This window comes from Lissotriton helveticus, chromosome 12 (assembly GCF_964261635.1).
Source record: "Lissotriton helveticus chromosome 12, aLisHel1.1, whole genome shotgun sequence".
NCBI lineage: Eukaryota > Metazoa > Chordata > Amphibia > Caudata > Salamandridae > Lissotriton > Lissotriton helveticus.
The window spans coordinates 744,835,465-744,862,356 of record NC_136073.1 but is presented as its reverse complement, the minus strand read 5'-3'; the positions used below and the strand labels follow the sequence as shown (position 1 = coordinate 744,862,356).

The window sequence follows — 26,892 nt, the reverse complement described above, 5'->3', positions numbered from 1 at the left end:
AGACAAATACCTAGTTTTTTATGTCAAACTACCACACTTAATAACTCCTAAATAAGTAAATAACTCATTAAAAAAGGAAATTTTCGCTGACTGATTTTCCTTCATCAGGATGTCGGTGCTCCTCTACGACAAGGCAGATGGTCTTCCACAGTAACCTGATATAAGATATACAAGCCTGTCCTTTATCTACCATGCTTCCTATCACATGAGAATCACTTGAAGCAACCATCAAAACCACCAAAGCCCTAATGGTATAGACAAGCAAAATTATACTGTCTGCTTAGTCTGACAATGTCTTCTTATCCATTACAAACCCATTCACTTCCCCTGAAAAGTGTTTATTTATTTGGCCTAGGAGAGACTAGAGACTCTAAAATACTTGTGGATGTTCTTTTCTAGGGTTATAGCCCAATCATCTAATTGATGATTGGGCTGTAACCCTGGCACTCAATGTTGGACTAAGATAAAGTAATAAAATAATATAATCTATGTTGGGCTCCCAACATTTCTATTCAATGGATTGTCAAATTAAAACTTTAGGGTCCAGAAGGTATCTCATCCCCAGAAAGTTTGAGCCCATCTCCCCTGCCTAATGGACCGGTGTTTGCTTACTGTACAGCAGAGGAGCAGGACCAAGGTTGTATGTGACATGCACAAGGGATTCATTGAAAACCGCCTTTATTTATTAAATGGACTCATATAATAGTGCTTGAAGAGGAACTTGAGATTTTGTAATTCATCATGCCTCTGCCCAAGTGAACACTGTAAATTAAAGCTTGGAGGCGACATCTGAATGAGTGGAGCACTTGCCTCTAGAAATTAACTTGATTCATCTTGAAGAGGTGATCAATTTTATTCTCAATTTAAACCAAGTGGTTTCAGAGTTGTTTTCCACACATTGCTGCTTTCCCTTGACTGAACCCTGTCTCACAAGGACCGGGACCTAGCTCCCACTAAGTTCTCCTGATCTTACCTCACATGTCCTGGGTAGACCTAGATTCCTTGCTTTGATGTGTGGCTGTACCTCACTGACAGCCATTGTTTTCCCGATCTGTTACTCTACACAGATTCAGAATCTGTACTTACCTGAACTATTACCATCACCACCTACTGCTATGAAGTGTTCCCAAGGTGGCACATCAACGCTATTTAAAACACTAATTGCATCATTTAATACCTAAAAGATGAAGTGCAATGCTAGTTATATTATCTTTATTCAATGTTGTTTTTGTATTTTGTAGAATAGGTCACATTATTTATATCTTCACCTTGGAGCCATAAAATTACTCTCCTTGAGTACAATCTGCTTTAGAGCCAGCATGTTTAATACTACATAGAGTTGCTTTATATTAGGTTAGAGGAGTACACCACCCCTGTCTGTCTATTACTGGCCTCCTCTTCTGGTACAATAGACACTTGAGCCTGATTTTATTCTTCTGATTGGCCTTGCTTAAGCTGTTTCAATGCCTTCTTCTAATTCCCCTTTTAAGCCTATTTGTTAGATAAAGTGTTCACAGGGCCCTTCTTTTAGCCTTATCTTGTTTAATCTTTGTGTTGCCCCCCGTGGATCTTGTTGCATCCTTTGTCCAGGCATGTTTTGCTGATGCTAACAACACAAAAGTTAATAAAGTCAAAGGTTCCATTCATGATTCGAAGACACATTGTCAAAAGTGTCTACAATTCATACCCCTCCACTCATGTCATCGTTTTTTCATGCTTCAGGTTTTAAGAAAAATAACCCCTCTTTCCTCCTGCTACTAGAAAGATATTAGTTGTTCAGTCTCTCATCTTGAGCAGATTGGACTATTGCACTTCACGATATGCTGGCTGTTAGAAATTGGGCTATTATTTGCGAAGGATGTGAGCCCTTTACAAGTAATGGGTCTATAATTGTATCTTTACTGGGAACCAGGCATTGTAGCACTTGACTCTCTGAGTAGTGACGCTGAGCAGTTCAAGCCCTATTTAAAGGAGGTGCTGTGGGCTAGCAATTCCAATTTCCTGCCATACAATGCCCAATACTTCATTGTCAGTGTATATCTCAAAATGGCCTATGCTTGTAAAAAGAAGGGGCGAATACAAGAGACATACTCTATCAAGACAGGGGAGACCCATTAGGGAAAGAGTGCAAAGAAAGGGTAAAGGCAGAGTAAGGGACAGAGTTGGAGAAATCAATAAGTCTAACGGAACAAGTGTTAAAATTAATCAAAGTCCCCAAAAAACAAGAGAGAGAGAGAGCGAGTAGAGTAAGAATAGGAAGTACAGAGAATCCAGCAAGGAAGCAAGTAATAAAAGGTATTGGCAGTAGAAAACAAAATAAACAAGCACTGGCGTTGCCAATAGGTCTCGCATTAGGAAAGTTTAACCTATTGGTATTGTAAATGACATAAACTTTCCTAATGCGAGACCTATTGGCAACGCCAGTGCTTGTTTCTACATGAGGTCCTTGTCTTTGGCCCCAGTTGGCCTTAGCACGTTTTAGGTTCATTGCCAGTTGACATTGTTTTCGGGCATGAAACAGAAGCCTGTTTTCTATTCATACCAAGCGCGCTGCAGAACTCTCAGTGTATGTAAAGTGGACGTGGCCAACAAGTAAAAACATCTAGGGCAAGCTTCTGACTTAATTAGTAAGGGGTTTGGTGCCCCGTGGCGAAAACCCGATATCTTAGGAGCTGTGTGACTGAATGAAGTCTTGAGTGCTTTTGTCTTTATGACGATTTCTTTAGCCGGTCATGTTACGAAGGCTGGAGGGGAATCTACTCGCTGCAAATGTTTGTCCACACCCCTGAGTTTATATTTGTTAGAATTATGTCATTGTTTTGAAAAAGCCGTGTAAGCGCTCTGTCATATCATGCATGGGAATGCAGGTCGAGAGCTTTAGAGGTTTGGCAAGTACGCCACCTAGTGGTTTCTTTGGGTCTCCACTTCGACGTCATTTGTTATGTATTCGCGCAATTAAAGAAGCCCAGCTCTGCGTGAGCAAGAAGAGCAAATGTAACTAGATATTAATGTGCTGAAGGGGATTTTTATAGCAGACCAGTAGTACAAAATAAATATAGAGAATCCCCTGTTGCACAGCAGCTGTTCGCACTATAGCAAACGAAGGCTGCCGAGGGGAGTTGAAATGTATTTTAGCAGGAAACAAAGAAAGACGGTGATTATGTTCAACACGGGGAGATGCAGTGCAAAGCTGCAAGTAACGCGGCAGGGAAACTGAAAGTACGGCCAGCAGAGCCTGGTGGGGGGCGGGAATGCGAGCGAGGGGAGGAGAATGGAGGGGGAGGCAAGACAGAGGCAAGGAGTGTGGCAAATGGCCGGAGGGAAGCCGGAGAGACATGGGAGAAGCTGCTAATTAGGGGAGGAGAAGCCGCAGAGCGCACGCTGGGCGAAGCCCTGTGATGTGCTGTGCGGCCGTGAATGCGCGTGCTTGTTTGCTCACGTGATTCACGTGAACTTCAAGAAAACCGCACGAACGAAACCCTTGGTTTCACGATTGTTTTGAGCACTTGAATTCTCGCTCCCTCAATGCGCTTGCGCGCATTTAAAGGTCACGAGACCTAAAAAGGGGAAGCAACACAATGAGAAAGCCAATGAAGTTAGAACTAATATACAACAAATACATAGGGTGCCAAAATCAAAAGGAATGGAGCCTAATGGAAACCAATGGCTGTATTTTGAGCAAGTAATGGGAAGGGGTGGGAAAAAAATGAAGAAGAGTTCGTATTTAAATAGAGCACTTCTTCTTAATTCATTCGCCCATTGCCCTAACTTGAAAGGGGGTACAAAAGGGGATGGTGGACGGAGCGTTTGAGCAATTCAAACACTCACCCCCAGTCAACTGATCTGGGTTTAATCCATCACCATTCTTTAGCTCACTCGGCTACCCCAGTTCAGACATGGCTATATGCAAATCAGTCTGACCCTGTGCCTCATGGGAACAGTCCAGCCCGAACTGCCAAGCCATGTCTTCCCTGGACCGGAAACAAGCATCCTGGGACCGGTTTCGGATTCATAATCCTCATCAGCCAGGCTATCTTGAATCCAGTGGCCAAGTGAGCAAGGGACTCACGTCTGAGCATACCCTGCCACACTTAGGGCGAACAAAGCGATACAAAAGGGGATGATGGACGGAGCGTTTGACCAAATCAAACACTCACCCCCAGTCAACTGATCTGGGTTTAATCCATCACCATTCTTTAGCTCACTCGGCCACCCCAGTTCAGACATGGCTATATGCAAATCAGTCTGACCCTGTGCCTCATGGGAACAGTCCAGCCCGAACTGCGAAGCCATGTCTTCCCTGGACCCGAAACAAGCATCCTGGGACCGGTTTCGGATTCATAATCCTCATCAGCCAGGCTATCTTGAATCCAGTGGCCAAGTGAGCAAGGGGCTCACGTCTGAGCATACCCTGCCACACTTGGGGCGAACAAAGCGATACAAAAGGGGATGATGGACGGAGCGTTTGAGCAAATCAAACACTCACCACCAGTCAACTGATCTGGGTTTAATCCATCACCATTCTTTAGCTCACTCGGCCACCCCAGTTCAGACATGGCTATATGCAAATCAGTCTGACTCTGTGCCTCATGGGAACAGTCCAGCCCGAACAGCCAAGCCATGTCTTCCCTGGACCGGAAACAAGCATCCTGGGACCGGTTTCGGATTCATAATCCTCATCAGCCAGGCTATCTTGAATCCAGTGGCCAAGTGAGCATGGGACTCACGTCTGAGCATACCCTGCCACACTTGGGGCGAACAAAGCGATACAAAAGGGGATGAAGGACGGAGCGTTTGAGCAATTCAAACACTCACCCCCAGTCAACTGATCTGGGTTTAATCCATCACCATTCTTTAGCTCACTCGGCCACCCCAGTTCAGACATGGCTATATGCAAATCAGTCTGACCCTGTGCCTTATGGGAACAGTCCAGCCCGAACTGCCAAGCCATGTCTTCCCTGGACCGGAAACAGGCATTCTGGGACCGGTTTCGGATTCATAATCCTCATCAGCCAGGCTATCTTGAAACCAATGGCCAAGTGAGCAAGGGACTCACGTCTGAGCATACCCTGCCACACTTAGGGCGAACAAAGCGATACAAAAGGGGATGATGGACGGAGCGTTTGAGCAAATCAAACACTCACCCCCAGTCAACTGATCTGGGTTTAATCCATCACCATTCTTTAGCTCACTCGGCCACCCCAGTTCAGACATGGCTATATGCAAATCAGTCTGACCCTGTGCCTCATGGGAACAGTCCAGCCCGAACTGCCAAGCCATGTCTTCCCTGGACCGGAAACAAGCATCCTGGGACCTGTTTCGGATTCATAATCCTCATCAGCCAGGCTATCTTGAATCCAGTGGCCAAGTGAGCATGGGACTCACGTCTGAGCATACCCTGCCACACTTGGTGCGAACAAAGCGATACAAAAGGGGATGATGGACGGAGCGTTTGAGCTATTCAAACACTCACCCCCAGTCAACTGATCTGGGTTTAATCCATCACCATTCTTTAGCTCACTCGGCCACCCCAGTTCAGACATGGCTATATGCAAATCAGTCTGACCCTGTGCCTCATGGGAACAGTCCAGCCCGAACTGCCAAGCCATGTCTTCCCTGGACCGGAAACAAGCATCCTGGGACCGGTTTCGGATTCATAATCCTCATCAGCCAGGCTATCTTGAATCCAGTGGCCAAGTGAGCAAGGGACTCACGTCTGAGCATACCCTGCCACACTTAGGGCGAACAAAGCGATACAAAAGGGGATGATGGACGGAGCGTTTGACCAAATCAAACACTCACCCCCAGTCAACTGATCTGGGTTTAATCCATCACCATTCTTTAGCTCACTCGGCCACCCCAGTTCAGACATGGCTATATGCAAATCAGTCTGACCCTGTGCCTCATGGGAACAGTCCAGCCCGAACTGCCAAGCCATGTCTTCCCTGGACCGGAAACAAGCATCCTGGGACCGGTTTCGGATTCATAATCCTCATCAGCCAGGCTATCTTGAATCCAGTGGCCAAGTGAGCAAGGGGCTCACGTCTGAGCATACCCTGCCACACTTAGGGCGAACAAAGCGATACAAAAGGGGATGATGGACGGAGCGTTTGAGCAAATCAAACACTCACCCCCAGTCAACTGATCTGGGTTTAATCCATCACCATTCTTTAGCTCACTCGGCCACCCCAGTTCAGACATGGCTATATGCAAATCAGTCTGACCCTGTGCCTCATGGGAACAGTCCAGCCCGAACTGCGAAGCCATGTCTTCCCTGGACCCGAAACAAGCATCCTGGGACCGGTTTCGGATTCATAATCCTCATCAGCCAGGCTATCTTGAATCCAGTGGCCAAGTGAGCAAGGGGCTCACGTCTGAGCATACCCTGCCACACTTGGGGCGAACAAAGCGAAACAAAAGGGGATGATGGACGGAGCGTTTGAGCAAATCAAACACTCACCACCAGTCAACTGATCTGGGTTTAATCCATCACCATTCTTTAGCTCACTCGGCCACCCCAGTTCAGACATGGCTATATGCAAATCAGTCTGACCCTGTGCCTCATGGGAACAGTCCAGCCCGAACTGCCAAGCCATGTTTTCCCTGGACCGGAAACAAGCATCCTGGGACTGGTTACTTGAAAGGGATCGGCATAAAAGATCTCCGACAGGTCGATTTTCAAGCAACCTCTGATGGAAAAGAGTTTACTAAGGTCCAAGTTTACTCTGACTTGGTAAAAATTGCCATCGAGAGAGCAGAAAGTGAGATACTAAAATCTGGAATTCGGCTAGTACCTATCGAAGAAGTAGGGGCAGAAGAAAGTGTACTGCAAGGAAAAGCTTTCTTAAAGCACCATGCAGGGCTTGGCAAAAGGCAAGTAAGATTGTTAGAAAGAGGTGTAGGGCAAGGCTCGGGAAACCTTAATATTATAATAAATAACTCTGCTCCTGAGGACTCTTGGAAGAATTGGAGCCTTAGTACTAGCCCTCCAGGACATTCCAAGCAATACTTAGCAGTACTTAGAGGAATCTAATAGGTACGGGCCCCTTAGCTATGTGGAATAGGTATTGGGGAAGCCATATGGCCTAAAAGTGGTCTCCTGGAATATAAATGGTTTAGGAAATTCAATAAAACTTGAACGGTTAAAAGAACTTGCAAAAAATAATGCGATCCTTTGTATCCAGGAGATCTGGCTATGTGGCGAGCCACCCATAGTGGAAGGGCTCCATCAAGCCTATCGACCGGCAGTAAAATCGAGATCAGGATGCCCGGCAGGGGGTTTATTGACGTTACTATCTCCAAAATTAGTGGAAAATGTATCCCAGCTCACTGTAACATGTAAATGGCTGCTCTGCTGTAGAATAACCCTATTTGCTGTTGGTAATAAGAACGAAAATGTGTTGATTTTAAATGTGTATATGCAATGGGGTGCCCAGGAGGAATATGGAGCTGAAATGGGAAATTTTTAGAATGATTTAGATGTACTGTATGAAAAGTACGATTCAGATTTGATTTTGTTGGTGGGAGATTTTAATCATTAACTTAACCCTAAGCGGCATGATCTCATGTATCTGGAAATTTTAGAATCCAATGATATAACTCAAGCAAAGTTTCCCGAAACTTCATGCTCACTGCATGATGTAAGTTTGGGAAACTATTTAGCTTCAAGAGTTTTTTCTGTTTGAATGGCAGGTTTCCACAAGACCGCCCGGCAAAGAAAACTTTTAAACAAGGGTCACAAAACTGTCCTATAGATTATGTTTTTATGCAAGCATGGAATTTTAATTTAATAAAGGGCTTCAGGGTCAACCATATAGAAGATAGTGACCAAAATATTTTAGAACTGGAGTTGGCATATTTCCACAAAAGTGTTGCAGAGAAAGTAATTATACACCAGATGGACTATCCCAGGCGCATTTCAACACGGCTAACCGAAGAATATATAGAAAAGTTAACCAGGCTTCAACAAAAGATACCCTTAGGATGTGCAGCAGGTGTAGATCTGGCCTGGTACATTGAAAAGATAAACCAAGTGGTACAAAGTATCAAGGTCGAACTTAGAATAGATGTAAAGGCCAGCAAGAGTAAACAAAACATACAGGCTAAGAAAGGTAACTGGTTTAACATAGACTGTCTAAACAAGAAAAGCGAATTAAGGAGAGAACAGCGCAGTCTGCGTAAAAAATTTGATAAGGCTAAAGCAGAAAACCTCGCCAAATTAAAGAAAGACTATACCATGCTTCTTTATAGTACAAGAAGAGCCCATAAGGATAATTGTTGGGGGAAATTGCTGGAGGCAATAGAATCCAAGAACATACGGTTGTTCTGGAATCTAGTCCGATCAGCATCAGAGGCCTCAGCTGCCTCAATGATCTGTGTGGTAGAAGAGGGTGCTTGGGAGGATTATCTGAAAGAACTTTACCCAACGGGGAGAGAAATTGAAGAGGAAGTGCAAGTGGACTGGAGAGGTCTAGTTGACGATCTAAAACCAGACTTCTCAGTAGAAAATGTATTTAATACAATAAAGACCCTTAACTTAACAAGAGCTGCTGCCCCAGATAACCTGCCGGCCTTGATAATTAAGTCTCGGACATCTTGGTGGGCTGAATTTTTCTCCCACATGTTTTCAGTAATCCTAGAATTAGGGATAATACCTAGTAATTGGAAGGGTGCGATAATTAGACCGATCCATAAAAAAGGGGACGTCAACGCACCAAGGAACTATAGATTAATTTTACCTACTCGATATTGGAGAAAAATATTTGCTAAGATAATATTAGGTAGGTTAAAGATTTGGGCAGAAGAGAGAGCAATTATCCCAGTGGAACAAGGTGGCTTCAAAGAAGGCCACTCCACAATAGATAACTGCTTTGCCTTATGGGCCTTGGCCCGGAAATCGATAGACCAAAATGGGAATTTACATTGTTGTTTTGTTGATTTTCGGGCTCCGTTCGACTCTGTGGATCGTAATAAACTTTGGGAAAATATGTTAAAATATGGAATTCCGGATTGGCTTGTTGTTGATTTTAAAAGAGCTTCATAGAGGGAATTGGGCCCAGGTCATTAGAGATACGCACGGGTCACTAACTCATAAGATATTAGTAGGGAATGGTCTTAGATAGGGGTGCGTCTTGGCACCCCTGTTATTTTCAATCTTTTTGGCAGATCTTCCTGCGTTACTTGAAGTGGAAAGAAGCGCAAGTCCTAAAATGAATGGGCACAAAATGCCTTGCATCTTATACGCTGATGACCTAGTGATCCTGGACAAAACTGAAATAGGACTCCAAAGGAAACTAAATGTTTTTAAACACTATTGTGATAGGAAAATACTGACTGTAAATATGGAAAAAACTAAGGTCTTATGTTTTGGGAAGAGTAAGAAGAAATTCAATTGGTTTTTGGGTGATGACAAACTAGAGGCAGTCAAGGAATATAGATACCTAGGCCTCTGGTTTGATAGTGCGCTAAAATGGCGCACCCATTTGGAGGCTCAAAAGGCAAAAGCCTTCTCATCCACATGTGGGTTAAAAAAGTTTAATAAAGAATATGGCGACATGACACACAAACCAATGATAAAGGCATTCGAAGCAATGATCCCCCCCCCCAAGTATTGTACGGGGCAGAGGTGTTATACTTGAGCGGTAAAAATGAGTGGGATCAGGAAGAGGGAAAGATTTAAACAAATGTTATTGTCTTTACCTAATTGTACAATGGTTCAAGCAATTAGATTGGAACTAGGGCTAACTTCTTGGAGTGTACAATCCCAAATGGCCCTGGTAAGATTTTGGAAGCGCCAAGACCCAGGAGTGACACCTAAGGTCTCACAATGGTGTGGAGAGGAAATCCAAATAAGTAATCTTGGCTGGGCAAAGGATGTGAGAAAAACCCTCCAGAAAGTATCAGGGCGCCTTAATGTGGGATTCTACCAGAACGCCCTGATAGCCGACTTCGAAAAGAGAACACTTAGGGAACAAGGCCAGTCGTTCTCAAGGGCACAGGACCTTGATTACATGTTGGGGAAAAAATCGGTCCAGTGGTTAAAAAACTCCTGGGTAAATGAAGGTTGGTTCCCGCATCTGGATATATTGCCTAACCAAGGGTTAAGACATGAAATACTAAGGACCCGGGTTGGGGTTAACCCCTGGAAAATAGACGGAAAATTAAAATCAGTACTGATTGGACCAGAAGGTAATTGTAACTGTGGGCGTTGCCTAAGAAATGATATGTTGCACATATTGCTTGATTGCACATTTGTATATGATATAAGGAAATTGTTTTTACGTCCTATATTCCTATCACATATTATAATTTCACGATACAGGCTGTGTCGGGCTGGGGGTCGCTCTTTCCGGGTTAGGGCGGCTGAACTTTGGAATTCCCTCCCCGCGGACTTGCGGCTACTGGATGACCTTTTGGCCTTTCGCAAAGCGCTGAAAACTTTCCATTTTAAATAAATTTTCTTTCTCTGTTGTGTTTCTGCTATCTGTTGCACTTTGCCTGCCATGCGCCAGGACGCCCCTTAGCTGGGGCAGCTGTGCGCAATACAAAAGTGCATAACATAACATAACATAACGTGCCCAGGCGATATGCTTACTTACAGATATGCATTCGTTAGAAATTGCAATTGGATTGGGTAAATTCCTGAAGGCCATAAAAGATTTTGGAAGGGAGCTATCAAAGGAGGGACACTGATTTTAAGTCCTTTTAAGCCTTTTATAAAGTTAATTTTTCCTTTTATTCTTCTAGAGATGTGAGACTTCCGTAAAACTTGGGTTTAATGAACTGTGTGTTTCTGAGGGTGCTACCCTCTTTTAACCCTCTTTTAACATGTATTGAATTTTAACTATTTATGATGTAGTAGAATTTTGTCTGTTCATACTTTTTGGATCCTGATTGTGTTTTGTGTTGTATTGTTTAAAAGACCATGGTCTAAATAAACAAGTTTCTCTCTCTCTCTCATTGTCCATTCAGTGGTTTTCTCATAAAAAGGAAAAGTACTTTTATCACACACACACACACACACACACACACACACACACACATACACACACAATACTCAATGCTATGCACAAATGAATTAATAATACAAATTAATAAATACTACTATGCTATTTTTCAAAAGTAGATTGTCTCCCCTCCCCTTAGTTTCCTAGGAACTTGGCGTATCACTGTTAATTGTCATTTTCTGAGAGGCAGCCTTTGATCCTTCTGCTGGGGAGCAAAGTAATTAACTTGCATCATTAGGATAGGCAAAGGCCTGCAAACCCCTCCCAGGGGTGAGTCTCCCTCTCCCCCCCCCCCTTTGCCCATTCAACTGCATCCCTTAACCTTTAATTACACCACAGACAACATGATTTGGTGCATTAAAAGGTTGCAGTTTATTAAACATACATATAACATGGCTGTACATTTTGCAATTAACTTGGTCATTCATAAACATCCATGTTATTACATACTTTATTGTGTTTGTCATTGTCTTTTTTACCCACAATACTTGTGGGCATGTGTTACCAGGCAGTGTCTTTTTGCGGAGTGTCCTTTTGTCCGAGCCTCTGTGTTTGCGGTTCCAGGCTTCAACTTGCTACCGAATTGGGTGGGTGTCCGTCAGGACCTGCCGGGCTCCAAGTGCGGTTCCGCTTGCCCTGCTGGATCCTTTGCTGGCCCCTCACCTGCTGCTCAGGGGCCCTGTCGTGCGGCATCCCCAGAGCCCCCTATGTGAGCATTTCATCTACTCTGCCTGTTGCTGTGTCCTGTCATTTCGCTCCCTCAGTACCCCTGCTGTAAGGCATCCCAAGGGCCCTGTGGGAGCGTCACATCTACTCTGTGTGCTGCCCTTAGCTCCCTCAGTGCCCCTGCTGTGAGGACACTGTGTGAGTCTTCGATCTACCTTTAGTAATTTTCTCTCTTTTGTCAATCTTTCCTGGGTTTCTACTGCCCTCCCTTCACTTTGCGGCTGTGACGCCCGCATCCTTTGGTGAGGGTGGGTGGGATTCCATGTTCTCCTGGCAGAGGTGGGGTTATGTGATTGCTCAGGGCCCCGTACCCTATTTAAACCCCCCCCCCGCTGCTTGCCAACTCACCCACTGATTGGGGGGCAGTCGGCGACCACTCCTGGTCGCAGCCCATTTCACGGGCTATGCAACGGGGGGAGGGGGGAGGGCTTCGCACCTCCGGGTGGCATTTGACCTGGACCCCCATCAAGTCTGGATCTGCCTTCCCTGGCCCGCGCTTCATCTGATCATGAGCTTACCAGGCAAAGATGAGAAATACAGAAGTGCCATGAGGTGTGTATGTGGATTTTTGGGGACTGTAAATTCAAACTCCCGGTCATGTTTCTTCCCAGATGGAGATTTTGCTGAATTTTTTAGGCCTATGTGTGGGTTAAAGACCACTTTTCGGCAGATTCTGCTTATAATGTGCACACAGTGAAAGCACTAGAGACTTCAGTGGTCCGAGAACATGAAACTCATCCTTGGTATGAACTATTGGATGACTAACTTTTGACATTGCCGACTGGTGCAGGTATCCTTTTCCCAAATGAGGTCTCAAAATATTCCAAAAAAATGGAGTACGGCCAAAAGTAACTTCCTGCTCTCACTGTTAGTGGAAGCAAATGCACACAAGACCCATATGGTTTACACCCCACTTCTCATATTTGTTTCCCTTCACCCAATCTATGGATATGCGAGAAAGAAAAAATAAATCTTTAAAAGCAACTCAGTTATTTATAAATAAATGACCTTGACCAACAGTTAAAATAATTCCTCGCTTTACATTTGCCAGAAGCCAAATCCTCATTGCAGGCCACAGCAGCCCTTACAGAGGCAGGTTTACTTCTCAAATGACCACCAAGAATGTTTCCCATCTAAAATGGTGGATCCCCCCCCCACCTGTTCTTCTGTGCATTCTAAAATGGAGGTTTCTTCGTGTAGAATGAGAACAAAAGCTAGAACATCCAAACCAATCCTGACTTCCACAGCAGTGGGATATAGCATTTATGTCTCACGCCAGTCCCACAGTTACTTCCCTTTGTAACTAGCCAGTCCAAGTGTCATCCCCAAAAAGTATTCCATTCGAGAATTTTCTGGAAGCTAAAGTCTTCACCAGCTTGCACATCAATGGTTCAAATTCCTATGGGAATATTAGGCATATTCCTACAGGAATAATAAATAAGCACTGCGTAGTTAACTACTCCCGGAAGCTCCAGAAAGTAATGAATAAATAAATTATAATAATTCCGCATTTATAAAGCATGGACCTATCGCCTCTGAGGGTATCCAGGCGCTGGGGAGCCATCATGGAGATTAAGAGAGCTATTGAGTCACATGATGCTTAGTCACATCAGGGCAACAGGAACCCCCCGCCCCAACATATACCACATCCCGCAAATAACACACAGACACAAGTGTTAAGATTGGGAAAAGTTGCTGCAGGTTTATTATTACATACAACAATATGTAATCACGGTGGGTTATCTTACGGGCGATCCAAGGGCAGGCCGCATTCTCGCCACCTGCCCGCCTGTTGAGCCGATCAGCACAGTGGTGAACCACCCAACTGCTGCACCATTATGGTAATCATACTACTGACGCCCCTTGCGGGGCGTACCTAGGGAAACCCCCAGTTGCACAGGCCCACAACCGCCCGAAGGACTACTGGGGCACCGACACGAGTTCCTGGACCTCCTATGAGGTTCTAGGTTAGGCTCTGGCACCCCTATGTGCCCGCTGAAGTACAGTGTTGCACCTCTCTGCTTCCGGATCGCCCAGTAACTCCGCCTGCAACGAAAAAGGAACACATTAAAACTCCCTTAGGAGCCCCCCCTTAGCTGACACTCTGGGTTAGAGGTAGGGAGGGAAAAGAGTGTCCCCGAAGAAGTACACGCGACGTCCGGAGCGGCAAAGAGGCCTGAACAATGGCGAGGGGGAAAGATATACCCCCTCATCCTGCCTGCCGCCCCGGACGCACGTCACCGACCCGCCCACCTCCCGCCGGGCAACGCCTGCCCTGGGGAGGAGTGGCTGACCATAGTAAGGGACGGGGGCAGCCCTCTGAGACTACAGGAACCCCCCACCCCAACATATACCACATCCCGCAAATAACACAAAGACACAAGTGTTAAGATTGGGAAAAGTTGCTGCAGGTTTATTATTACATACAACAATATGTAATCACGGTGGGTTATCTTACGGGCGATCCAAGGGCAGACCACATTCTCGCCACCTGCCCGCCTGTTGAGCCAATCAGCACAGTGGCGAACCACCCAACTGCTGCACCATTATGGTAATCATACTACTACTGACGCCCCTTGCGGGGCGTACCTAGGCAAACCCCAGGTTGCACAGGCCCACAACCGCCCGAAGGACTACTGGGGCGCCGACACGAGTTCCTGGACCTCCCATGAGGTTCTAGGTTAGGCTCTGGCACCCCAAAGTGCCCGCTGAAGTACAGTGTTGCACCTCTCTGCTTCCGGATCGCCCAGTATCTCCGCCACAGCCCGGCCGGCGGCCACCGTCGCCGACCGGGCCCCCCACCACTTCGCTTCTTAGGGAAACCTGCAACCCTGTTCTGCAGAGCATCCCGTCAGTCCAAAGGAACAAGACCAAAACAACAGGTGAGCGGTGGACCCTTTTCACCTCGAAGTGACCTGATCTTGACATGAACAATACATGCCTGAAGAAACCCAGGCCCCTCTGCCACTAATCTGCAGATACCCCCGGGTCCTTATTCCTTTACCACATTAGTGTAACCATCCCCGGTTCGTGAGGGCATACTACCAGGTAATGACAAAGAGATGAGGAGGGGCCCCTACTGCCGAAGGCGCTTCGTAACAAACAAAAGGCGTTCCAGCACATGCCCTGAACTCAACCACACCCTTCACACAAGGCGTCAGCGGGCTACACACAGCAAGTTACAACTACTACTGTAACGCCGTACTCCGCATAACATCGAGAAAGTGTGCTTATGTTGAACACTGTGCTGCAATACTCAAAGAGCACAGGGGCATTGAAGGGATCAATACTTATTATACTATATAACTTGGACGATGTCCTTTCATATGCTAATACAGGATAGAAAAGGTAACAACCGCAGGCATCACCTGCCCTCTCGAGTTTTAGTCTGGAAGCAGCTTAGGCCATGCTACCTCTAAGATAGCTTGTCTGTGGGGTTGACTTACTACCACCACAAAGGGATTGCTGGGACTGCAACCAAGTGCCCCTCAAGATCCTGACCTGCATCATGACACGCCCGCTGAAACCAATGCCACCCTGACACTAATCAGCATGAACCCCCGGGAACAAAACCCTCTACAGCAATAGTGTAGACTATCCCAGGTTCGTGAGGACATACCCCTGGTAAGGGACCAAGTGAAGAGGGGGCCTCCCCTGCTGATATCGCTACTTAATCTATCCAATAGGAGAACCAGCGCATGCCACTGAGACCTACCACACACCTTCACACAAAGCATCAGCAGACTACACCCAGTAGTGAACAACTTCTGCCGAAGCTCAATTCTCCAAATACAGCCGTAAACTGTGCTTTATGTACGCTTGTGCAACTATCCTCAAGCAAAGTACAGGGGGATATTTCAGTGCGCAATGCTTAATTTAGTAAACTTGCGTGGAGGACTTACATTTGATATACAGGATTGCAAAGGTAAACAGCTGGAATCCCATGCCCCCTAGTTTAGCCTGGAGGCTGATTAGACCATGCTACCTAAGAATAGCTTGTCTATGCGGTTGACTTACGACCCCTCGCCATGAGGCATTTAATAAGCTGAACCAAGGTGCCCGCATAATTGGTGATATCAACCTCAGGCAACTAATCACCTTGGGAGGGGCACAAAGGAATCAAAAGGTCACTCAGGTTCAATCAAGAGGCTGTTCCCACGCAAGCCAGGGGAGACCAACCACACTAACCGTGAACGAGGAGCCGTGTGTCCAATACCTGAAAGGAGCCCATCGTGCAAAGCCACCACCCATAATAGTGAAAACGAGCAAAAGGGGGGAGTTAGGATACCAGGTAGATCCTTCTGAATTTTCATAACAGCTGTTAAATCACTTCTGAGCAATTCTATATACAGTCTTCTAGGGGCCCACTTCTATAGGTATTATTGGCAATCCAGGCTCAGGCTGTGGTTGCACAGTTGCTCCACTAGTACATGAAATGAATGTAACACTGCAGGCTGTAGACCCTACATTCTACTGAGAGGCAGCATGAGCTCCCGAACTGATGGCTCAGCAGATGGGCTGCCTTCCAGATTCCAGAGCCGTGGATAAACGACAAACAGCAGTATTATGGAAGAGCGAAATGACTATTGTCATGTGACCTTTTCTTCTCATATATTAAGTTGAAAACCGTGTAGGTCCCAGGATTGTGCATATGACAAGACCAACTATCCCTCTTTGTTAAGGCCCCCGGAGATTGATATGCGCAAGGGGGAATTATGATCCTATTATCCTAGGGCTAGACCTAGAATTGCCAATTATCCTAATTTTGGCACATCCTAGGCGGACTTCCATACAGTCATACCTTGCCATAACAGTACAGTAAGGTAATACCCAAAAGTGAGGGCCCCTCCCCATTGAGGGCCACAGGAGTAAGCCCAGCAGCCAACTGCCATATGTATGATATTCAGATGCCAATATAAATTTCCACCCAGCCATTCAAGAATGCCATAATGGCGCCTGCATCAATCGGACATGCCGGAGGGCCACATGCATCCTCCTGATGGCACGAGGACCATGATAGCCACGCAGCGAGACTTCGCTCAAGCCATAATCCGAAACCAGCTTCCCACGATGCATGCCACCCGGCGCCAACTGGACCCAAAGTTTCCAGAAATTCCAACCACCAAAGGAAAGGTACCACGACACAGGCTTCTCACAGTGCGCGCGACCCCGGCGCCAAAGAGGACACCCAGGATACTCTGAACTGCCCACGACCAAGGAGGGGCCCCCAGGACGGGCGCTATGCCTGGTGTGGGGGGTGCACTAATGCTGTGAATGGGGTGTGAATGGAATTCTCACTACCGGGGCAAGCCATGTAAAGTGACTGTAAACCACAGAGCAACTCGCTGCAACTGTTTGCGCTGCTATACTGTGGGAGGCTGGCGCAACACACGGCCTTGAAGCACATGACCTGGGTGAAGACCCAAGGTACCAAGGCTAAAAGCACCCCTTGACCCATGCTAGTGCGGACAAAAGGAGCTTCCGTACCACACATACGCAGTCGCAAAACAAACCACCTCGCACCTACCCTTCCAGATAGGAAGATACCCACCTGACATGCACTCATGAGAAGCAGAAGGAGGATAAAACAAGCACCTACTAGACCTCGACATAATACCATTTAGCGGCTAGGACCTTCCGCGGCACACGAAGACGCTGGCTGCAACACCGAAAATCCAAATACCCTCTTGGCTATCTAGGATTGTTAGAGCTTCCATTTGCGCCGCTCAATGCACGTGGTAGCGAACTCATCCCCTGCTGGTCTGCGTGTCTATTCCAAACAAAACTTATCGGGTTTGAGAAAAAAGACTTGCTCGAGCATCTACTTCAAAATACAGTTATTCTCACGCTCAGCCACCGCTGCTCAACTAGTCTCCCAAGTCCAACTAGAAAACAGTTAGGGATACACTCAGGCGTGGCCACAAAACTCATCATAGTAAGGACACCCTATGTCTAAAACACATCTTTTAACTCCTCCTGACATGAAGTTCCAGTCAGAGACAGGTGTAAAAGCATTGAAATATTGCGACCCACCGTATGGGTAAATGGCCTAGCCCCAATGGGCCAATAGGGCAGACGACAAGTGCATGGGTCTGTGTCATGGTACAGCGTACAAACTAGAGTGATTATTAGCCCTGCATATGGTAGCCAAAACATTAGCGCGACCGCAAGACATCTCCAATGTATGCGCCGACATAAGGGATCCATTAAAGGATCCGAACTGGTAAGGCATGACTAGTACAGTCGGAAAACCGATATACAGGCAAAAAGTATCATGCCCACGATTATACGTATATACTGCAAGTTAACAATATCCCAGCCCTCTCCAGTCCAGCAAACACCACAACGCAAGTAACACCCATGAACCGCCTCACGTGGTGTTCATAGAGTGGCACTTACAGCGCCTCTAAACACAATATGTGTCACACCCACACTCAAGGAACATCATGCCCTTATACACAACGTGATAGTCTTCAAATGTAAGGTATGATCAGCGGCCAACCTTGGGTTTGGGCGGGGGAAGCAAGGAAGAGAAGAGCACAGTGAAGGAGAGATGGCCTAAAGGACAGTCATAAATGAATAACATTCATGCATAACTCTCACGACCAGGTGTCTGGTTGTTAACATTCTGTCAAAAGACTGGGAATGAACTAAAAGTTCCCCACAATGCTTGCCGGCAGCCACAACCGGAGGCCTTCCAGAGGCTAACCAAGGGCGTCTAATGGCACGTGCCAGCACGGGCTCTTATGCTCACTGGCTTAATATGCAAGAGTAATAATCAGCTTGCATGACCTGCTAAGACCGGCTGACCCAGCTGTGGTTGGCCAGCCCCTGGCCACCGGCGCTAGAAGCTTCCCCAGGAAGCCGATGCGAAACTGTGAAGAGAACCCTGTTAGATGGACCCCAGGCTCGAACCCTGTATCCAGCACCAAGGGTACAGTGCGACTCGGCGCAGGATGGCGCGCTACCTTGAACAATTGTTAGTACAGTGCAATTATTAAACATACAAGGCACCTGCTGGCAAAGATTTGACCAGCCAAGGGTGCTGGGTAGATACCAGGAAAGGTAAATAACGGATGAAGCGTTCCCCGTGACCCGGGCAGCACTGCAAGCCAGTTGCCCAGCAGGGGCTGCACGACAAACCCGTGTCTAGATCACGCTCGTGAACAGGGCAGGCAAATCAAAAGTTGTGCGCTATAATGAATTATGTGGGTCCGTAGTGAAAGCGGGGCCTCAACCATACTGGCGCCAGAGAGACAGCCAGCAGGCACGAAGGAGCCCACGCATGCATAAGCCGATACCCGGGTAAAGACCAGGGAGGAGCTCACAAATAACGCTCACCCCAAGGACGAGCGGCTCAGTACCTTGCCCTCACACAGGATGGCCCCGCGCGATATGGAACCCTAATGACCAAACGAGTCTAACCCGCGCTGGAAACGAGGTCCCAGCAAGCCGAGACAAAATATTTTCCTGTTTTAAATGGCACGAGCGAGACGAGGCCTGGGCATCGAGTTGCATTACCTAGCTCCAGTTGCATTTCATGACACATCCATTTTGTTAGGCACGGAAAATTGAATGGATCATAATCACAGGATGTTCGGCGACCTCGCCGAGACTCGAACCCGGATCACCAGATTCAAGGTCGCCCGCCCTACCCGTTCGGCCACCTCCTCTCCTAATAATAGACAGGCAGGACAATCTCCCCTCGAGGGTACAGGGTAGAAACATTCCCGGGCTGTGTCAGCCCCGGGCGGCGCCCCCCCCACCACCCCGCAAGGTTCGATGTTTGTAGCTGATGCAGACTGGCTGCTGACCGGACCATAGCTGGCGAGTCAGAAACCTGGCTGCAGATGAGGAATTTTATCTATCCATGTAATTATTCATTGTGGCCACAATGCAGCGCCGCAAGCACACGGTACCATAGTAGAAATAAATGTGCATCCTGCTGAGCATATGATAAGAGGGTTTGTGTTCTCGGTTTTCCCAAAAGGTGTCCCCCCGGGACATGCAACGTGTCAGCAGAACACACAAGTATTGCGGCAGGCAAAAGTCTTACATTTATAATATACTGTATGGCCCAGCCTCCGTCAGCATTCCGAACAACAGAAAATGCGAACACTGACAGATTCCTCGCGAACACTAAAGTACCCATGATATTGCAAAGAATCAACTTCGTATAAATAAGAAGAACATCACAGGCCAACGATGGCTCGCTGGGGACTAACGGGCTGAAGGATTCACACTGTCCGCTCACTACACGCATCCAGTAGATTAACTGCCTAACAGATGTAGAAACCTGGTTGTTTTGAACAGAGCCGTCGAAAATCGTGTAGCCATTCACATAGAAGAGAAGCCAATTATTGCACCACCCTCGGATGCTTTCCAGCGGCAAATTGAAACATGTAGATAAGCCTTAAATGCGAAAACAAGGAAGAGTGCAAATCGCTACGAAATTAGCTTATCGGGAATTACTACGCATTGTAAGACAGTGAAGAGAGTGCCGTCTAAGGCGGAAATATGTATATTTTGTATATGAACAAGTAGAAAACATCTAGCAATAGGCATGGCGCAAAGTTAAAATTCGTGAACAAAATTCTCTAGCCCAAACTGTTTTCGTGCAATGCTGCAAGGTTGGGGGAGGGGGAAGACGGCCATGAACCACGAGACCCAGAAAGGAACAGGGGCCAAGTTGCGCAAGGACAGAGCGACTACACGGTGGGCCACTACAAGACCTCAGAGCCTACGGCGTCAGCCCCACTAGATGCGCCACCCCTTGCCTCCGATCAGTAAACCCCCGAATGGGCCGTGACAGTTAGGGAAAAGAACTAATCGACAGCGGGGAAAAGGAAACGCCGTCGCGTGCGCACATGGGTGCTTAACGCCCCGAAGGGGTCAAGCTCTGGAGGGGGCAGCCGCAATGTCCAGGACAATTGTGCCACAGCACCACCTCGAGTATTGAAGTGTGAAAAATTAACGAGTGGCCCGTGCGGGAATCCAACCTGCGACTTTGGCGGGGATCGAACCTGCGACTTTGGCATTATGAGCCCCATGCTCTAAACAACTGAGCTAACCAGACAGCACAAGGATGGTTGGCCGACAGGCCCAAACGGAGGAGCCCGCAACAAAAACCCCTTTACGACAGATCCTTACGGATCGCATCCCGTCCAAGAAATGGCCGTGCACACCACCTCGAAAGGAGACAGGGGGAAGGCGGGCAAGGGTAATGATAGAGTGGGGGGGGAGATGACCCGCAGACTTAACCAGGTTAGGGCCCTCCCCACAGCCCCCATCGCTCCACAGCCACTCCGACCGGCAGACCAGATGGTAACGCTGGACCCCTGCCCCCTCAGCGGCCCGCAGCTTAGGCGGCCGCTTGGCTAGGTTAAACCCCCACGTGGAGGGACCGAGCACAGGAGGTAGATGGGGGAGGCCCGAAGATCCAGAGACATCAACAGTAGCGGATATGGCCAGCAACGTGGGGCCCCGCTGGCAGGGCCACCACGACGCGTGCAGCAACCCGCCCTAACAGGGGCCGAGCCGGGGAGCGCACGAAACACACCCCTCGGAAGCGCGACAAAGAGGTCGGCTGGAAGGGCCACCGGACGACTCTAACACACCCCCCACTTCCACAGCGGCTGATGGGGATCGGGGACCTAAGACACCCACCTCGTGAGCGGCCCAGCGACCAAGTGGGCTGCCTGGCCTTGCCCCGCACCCAGAAGAAAGGGAGTAGGCGGAGGGGGGCTGAGGAAGTACCGCCTGTAGGCCTCGGCCCGCAGCTGAGGTAACCTCCCAATATTGAATCGTAACCCCCGCCTCCACAGCGGCCCGTCGCTAAGCGGGCCGCCTAGCCATAGCTCAGACCTCCGCAGGGAGGGAGTAGGCGGAGGGGGGGGAAAGCCTGTAGGCCTCAGCCCGTAGGCCACACTAACCGGGAAAAGAGTGTCCCCGAAGAAGTACGCGCGACGTCCGGAGCGGCAAAGAGGCCTGAACAATGGCGAGGGGGAAAGATATACCCCCTCATCCTGCCTGCCGCCCCGGACGCGCGTCACCGACCCGCCCACCTCCCGCCGGGCAACACCTGCCCTGGGGAGGAGTGGCTGACCATAGTAAGGGACGGGGGCAGCCCTCTGAGACTAAGGGCCCGCCCTCCTGATGGCCACCGGGTGGCCTCGGGCAAGCACAGAGTGAAGCTGCCGGTGCCGGGGATCGAACAGAACCGGCCCGCGCTCCGGAGCCAGCCGCTCTGGTCGCTGCACCACATCTCTCCCTCGCTCTCCCTCATTTGACAATCTGCTGAAACCATTTGGAAAACAATGTAATGATCTATGGCATAAGGGAAAAGTCACACCAATAGTAGCGTTGTCTACACAGCAGTAGGCTGATCTGGCAGTGCAGTGAAAAGGATTGTACGATTTATTATTAAAATTGACAAAGTCATATTGATACACACAGGAAAGAAAAGTATTGTCGCTCACAAGGTGTCAAGTTGGGCTCCCACTTTTCCACCCATAGGGAGCTCACCAAGGGAGTGCCACAGGGCTCATGCCTAAGCCCCACGCTTTTTAACGTGTATGTGGCCCCCTTGGCAAACATCATAAGATCTCATGGGTTTACCCCGGTGTCATACGCTGACAACACCCAGCTTTTATTTCCTTTCCATACTCTCACACCCGTAATCCAAAAATCATTTGCAGACGGAATGAGAGCAGTGGCACACTGGATGGCACAGAACTATCTCCAATGCAACGTGACCAAAACTGAGGTCATGTTGTTTGGGAGGGCAACTCTAATGTGGTCTCCAGACTGGTGGCCCTTAGAGTTGGGACCTGTCCCAACCCCGAAACAAACAGTCAAAAATCTTGGCATTCGGCTGGATCAAGCACTCCTACTTAAGGAACACACTACCCAAGTCACAGGTGCATGTTTCCGTGTGGTTGGGCTGCTCCGGCGCGTTTTTCCATTTCTGCCAGACAACCACAGGAAAACGCTTGTTCAGACTTTAATAATAAGTAGGATGGACTACTGTAATGGCCTATACATATCGGCCAATGAGGAACAACTGGATAAATTGCAAGTGGTCCAAAACACTGCAGCGAGGCTAGTTCTCAATGCCCCTCCCAGAACGCCCTCTCGTCCCCTTCTTCACCAACTCCACTGGTTACCGGTAAAGCAGCGTGTTAAATTTAAGATATGTTGTACCATACATAAATGCCTGTTCGGCACTGGACCCAGATACCTAAAGGAAAAATTTGTTCCATATACCCCTGGACGTACTTTATGCTCCAGTAGCCACCAATTGCTTCAGGTCCCAAGGTTCAGAAGAGTCAGACAGGGAGGTCGGGCCCTTTCTTACAAAGGTCCTGTCCTTTGGAATTCCCTACCCCCTGTGCTGAAACAAATCACCAGTCTTGAATCCTTCAGGAAAAACCTAAAAACCTATCTTTTTACACTGCCTTAGGTAAAATTTCTTTTACAAAAACAGCAAAAAACCCTGATAGAGACTAACCAATGGTAGCACAAGCGCAGAGATATCCCTTCGGGAATGGAATCAGGCGCTATATAAGATAATAAATAAATAAATAAATAAATAAATTGTGAAACGACTTGCGACTGAGTAACCCTCTTAGATAAAGAACACGCTCGCAGGCAAATTTCAAACCATAATGTGATTGCCCTAGAATACTAAAGTCCGAATTGTGTCGGAGAAGTCAGCTCAGAAATAAGCATGCTGACTGTTGGCTATTGGGAGGGACCCCGTTGATAACAAATTGTGATTGCTTTATGAAGAGGCAGCCGAGGAAGCGAACACACGTCGTAGCTGGCAGAATCATTTGTCTGTACAGTTCATACTATGAGCGAAGTTTATTTTACATTCTTAGGCCCTGCCTATGGAATTTTTTATTTATTTGAAGTTTACTTAGAAACCAGCGCAAAGATATTTTAGCATTGATTTTACCACTCATGTGGGCCTTTATTTGAATGTAGTGTGAGGCCGGGTCACACGTGTGAGAACTGGACAAAGCTCTTTCCCTTTGTGTTATGAGCAGCGCGTGCACTTTTCTAGTGCATTTTCCAAATGGGTTGAAAGAAGACGTACAACTCAATATTTTTCCATTAACTGCAATCTTAGGGGGTTATACAAGCGTTGTTGCTAAGTTTCAAGCCTTGTTTCAGCCCATGAGTTCGAGTATTTATATTCACTTCGAGGAAGTGGGAATGAAAGTTGAACTTTGTAATCCCGAGACTGTATCATGAAAGCTCCCTCCTTCAGTGTGCAAGTTCACAAAGGCTCTGTGCACCCTCTTTTCCTAAAATCGTGCTGTCCTCATAAAAAACAAAACCACAGAGCAGTGACAGCCTCTTCATGTTTCTGACCTCTACTGTCTGCAGTTCATGCACTAAGGGGCAGATTTACAAGAAACTGGCACATCTGTAGAGATGCGTCTCTTTCCCTGCACCACCCTGGGAAACCCGTGCGCCACCATGGATGCACTGTAATTACACTACAGCGCACCATGGCACAAGGATTGACAGATGAGTCAGAAATTCTGACGCATTGGTTGGGGGAAAAGTCACGCATCGCAGGAATCGTGTCGCAAGCACGACACAACTCCAACACTGCGTCACTCCTTACGCCTGCTTCAAGCAGGCATACGGTTTTGATGCAGTGGCGTCCTAGAAGTGACACAGTGTAATCTTGTAAATTTCACTGCGTCACTTTTACGCTGCTTTCCTGTGCGGGAACTCCCACCCTGCATACATTATACCTGACTCAGGTATAAAGTGACACAGGGCTTTACAAAGAGTCACGTTGTAAATTGGCCACATTTTTTATGCCGCAGCTGCGTCACAAAAGTGACGCAACGGCGGCACAAAAGTGTCCCAAGGGGCTTGTAAATCTGCCCCTTAGTCTTAGTTTTTCTGATCGACGGAATGCAGAACAAATCAAAACATTCACCCCCAGTCAAGAGATCTGGGTTTAATCCACCATTCTTTTGCTCACCATGCCACCCCAGTTCAGACCCGGCCATATGCAAATCAGTCTTGACCCTGTGCCTCATGGAACATTCCAGCCCGAACTGCCAGGCCAGGTCCTCCCTGGATCGGAAACAAGCATCCTTGGACCGGTCTCGGGGTTTCACCCCTCATCAGCCAGGATAGCTTGATTCCAGTGGCACATAGCAACTACTACATAGCAACATGTAGTGAACCGTGAAATGAAGGCCCATGAAGTGAGCCAGGCTCCCAAAATAGGGGTGAAATAGGTCCTAGGGGTCCTGGGACCTTGCAGATGGTCACATAGTTTATCATGGCACAGATGGATCATAGTAGGAGCACTCAACACAGAAAAGATCTTAGAGGTTGAAGTTGCAGTTATACTGTTTGGCACCAGAGAGCATTAAAGCAGTAAAGTGAAACAAAATCCAGTGTTTTCCAGTTTCTACTATAAATCAAATATTTTCTTTCGTACTGTTTTATCCGTTACAGTCAGTCTTAACTAAAAACGGGACACTATAAAAAAAATACATGGTGGCAACTAATCAAAGAGATCCTAAGAGACAATGTTGCACCCACCTGATCTTGCTTGTAGAAATCATAGGCCATAATATGCTCCATACTTTTAAATTCTCACCTTCTCTTGTTCTGGTTGTTTTTGAGCTTTGCCTTTGCTTCTTCTAAATATTGGTAACAAATTATTTCGGATGATATTCAAGTTCGCCCTTTAATTTTATGGTTGTCAATTTGGACCTAGAGGGAATTAGAGTTTAACAGAAGGATTTTAGGTGATTTTCTTACCCTGTGTTGTGCGCTTGACATTCCCTGGTTACATTATGTGAAATGTTCTTTGAGAGAGTACTCTAGGGGAACCAGAGATAAACTCTGATCCAAACTCAATTCTAAGGCTGATATTACCTGGGTTAAGAAAGCATTTTTTCAACGTGCCCAGGGAAAAAGAACAACAATGGGTTTGCTAAAAAATCTCTAATACATTATACTATGGTCAAATCCCCAAACCCTATTGATTTATATTTGCTGCTTGATATGCCAGTTCACCATAGGTGACTTTTGTCCTATTTGCCCTTGAACCTTTTTCCCCAGCTGGTAGCGGGCTGGCACACACCTTCTGAGTCTCCACCTTGTTTGTGTGATTTTGCTGCTATGTTTGATACTTGCACATTGTTTTTATATGTCCTAAATTCTCTAATTTGCGTTTTAAGTATATTTGACTATTGTTTTTAGCACAGAATTTTAGGCAAGTTCACAGAGCCTTACTCTATCTTCATTTCTTAAGAACACCTACTGTCTGTGTTTCTGTTTTTTGGTTTCATTCCTGTGTATTAATTGCTAGATGGTTTTCTCCTCTTATCGAGGGTGACTGCTGCTCAGATATTATTGTAAATTGTGTTTTGATGAACTTTTGTGATTTGTTTTATTCAAATCGAATAAAAATTTATGATAATGAACAAACTGTTGGTTTAATCTCATCATATTCTATGGGAGGACATTGTGGGCAGGTGAAACTTTAAATGCACCAGATAGGCAATGAAGAATACTTCTCACAGGGGGCATGGCCAAGCACCAAAGCAGCATGGTGTGCTAAGACCAAGCTCCTGCTGAGAGCTGTTTTTTATTTTTTTTATTTTAAAAAGTTTTATATAGCGCTGGCTAGACCCGGAGGTATCAGAGCGCTTTACATGAGCATCAGATCATAGTTACAGGTTACATTGTTAGAAAGATTACACAGTTCTTAGAGCATGGCATCATAGTTACTGGTAAGGTCGAGATAAACAATAAGCACAAATACGTTAGGGGAAAAGCAGACAAGGTGAGAAATTCAGGGGAGGGGGGTAGGAGCAGGGGAAGTAGACAGATAATGCAGGCGGGAAAGAGGAGGGGAGGGTGAGAGACACAGCATGGGGAGAGGAGGGGAAGGGTGACGGGGACACAAACCGGTAGACGAGTCAAGGCAACGTCCAAAGTCCAGTAAGCTGTGATCCCAGGGGAAGTGGTATCCCTTCCCTATCTCTATTGCGAGAGGCTCCCTTTACGCAGTGGACTCTCTCAGAGGGGTCTCTGAGACTCCAAGGCCTACATACTGGATCCTTCCCCAAAAAGGGGAGAGGGAGTGCTTTGGCAAGGGGTGCCATAACATACC

The 26,892-nt window shown here is 47.1% G+C and overlaps 1 protein-coding gene across 3 annotated transcripts in view; it reads right to left on the bottom strand.

The window, feature by feature from the left end:
* Nucleotides 1-26,892, bottom strand: part of LOC144799627 (intelectin-1-like) — a 110,971-nt gene that overhangs the window by 38,920 nt on the left and 45,159 nt on the right. The window lies entirely within an intron of this gene.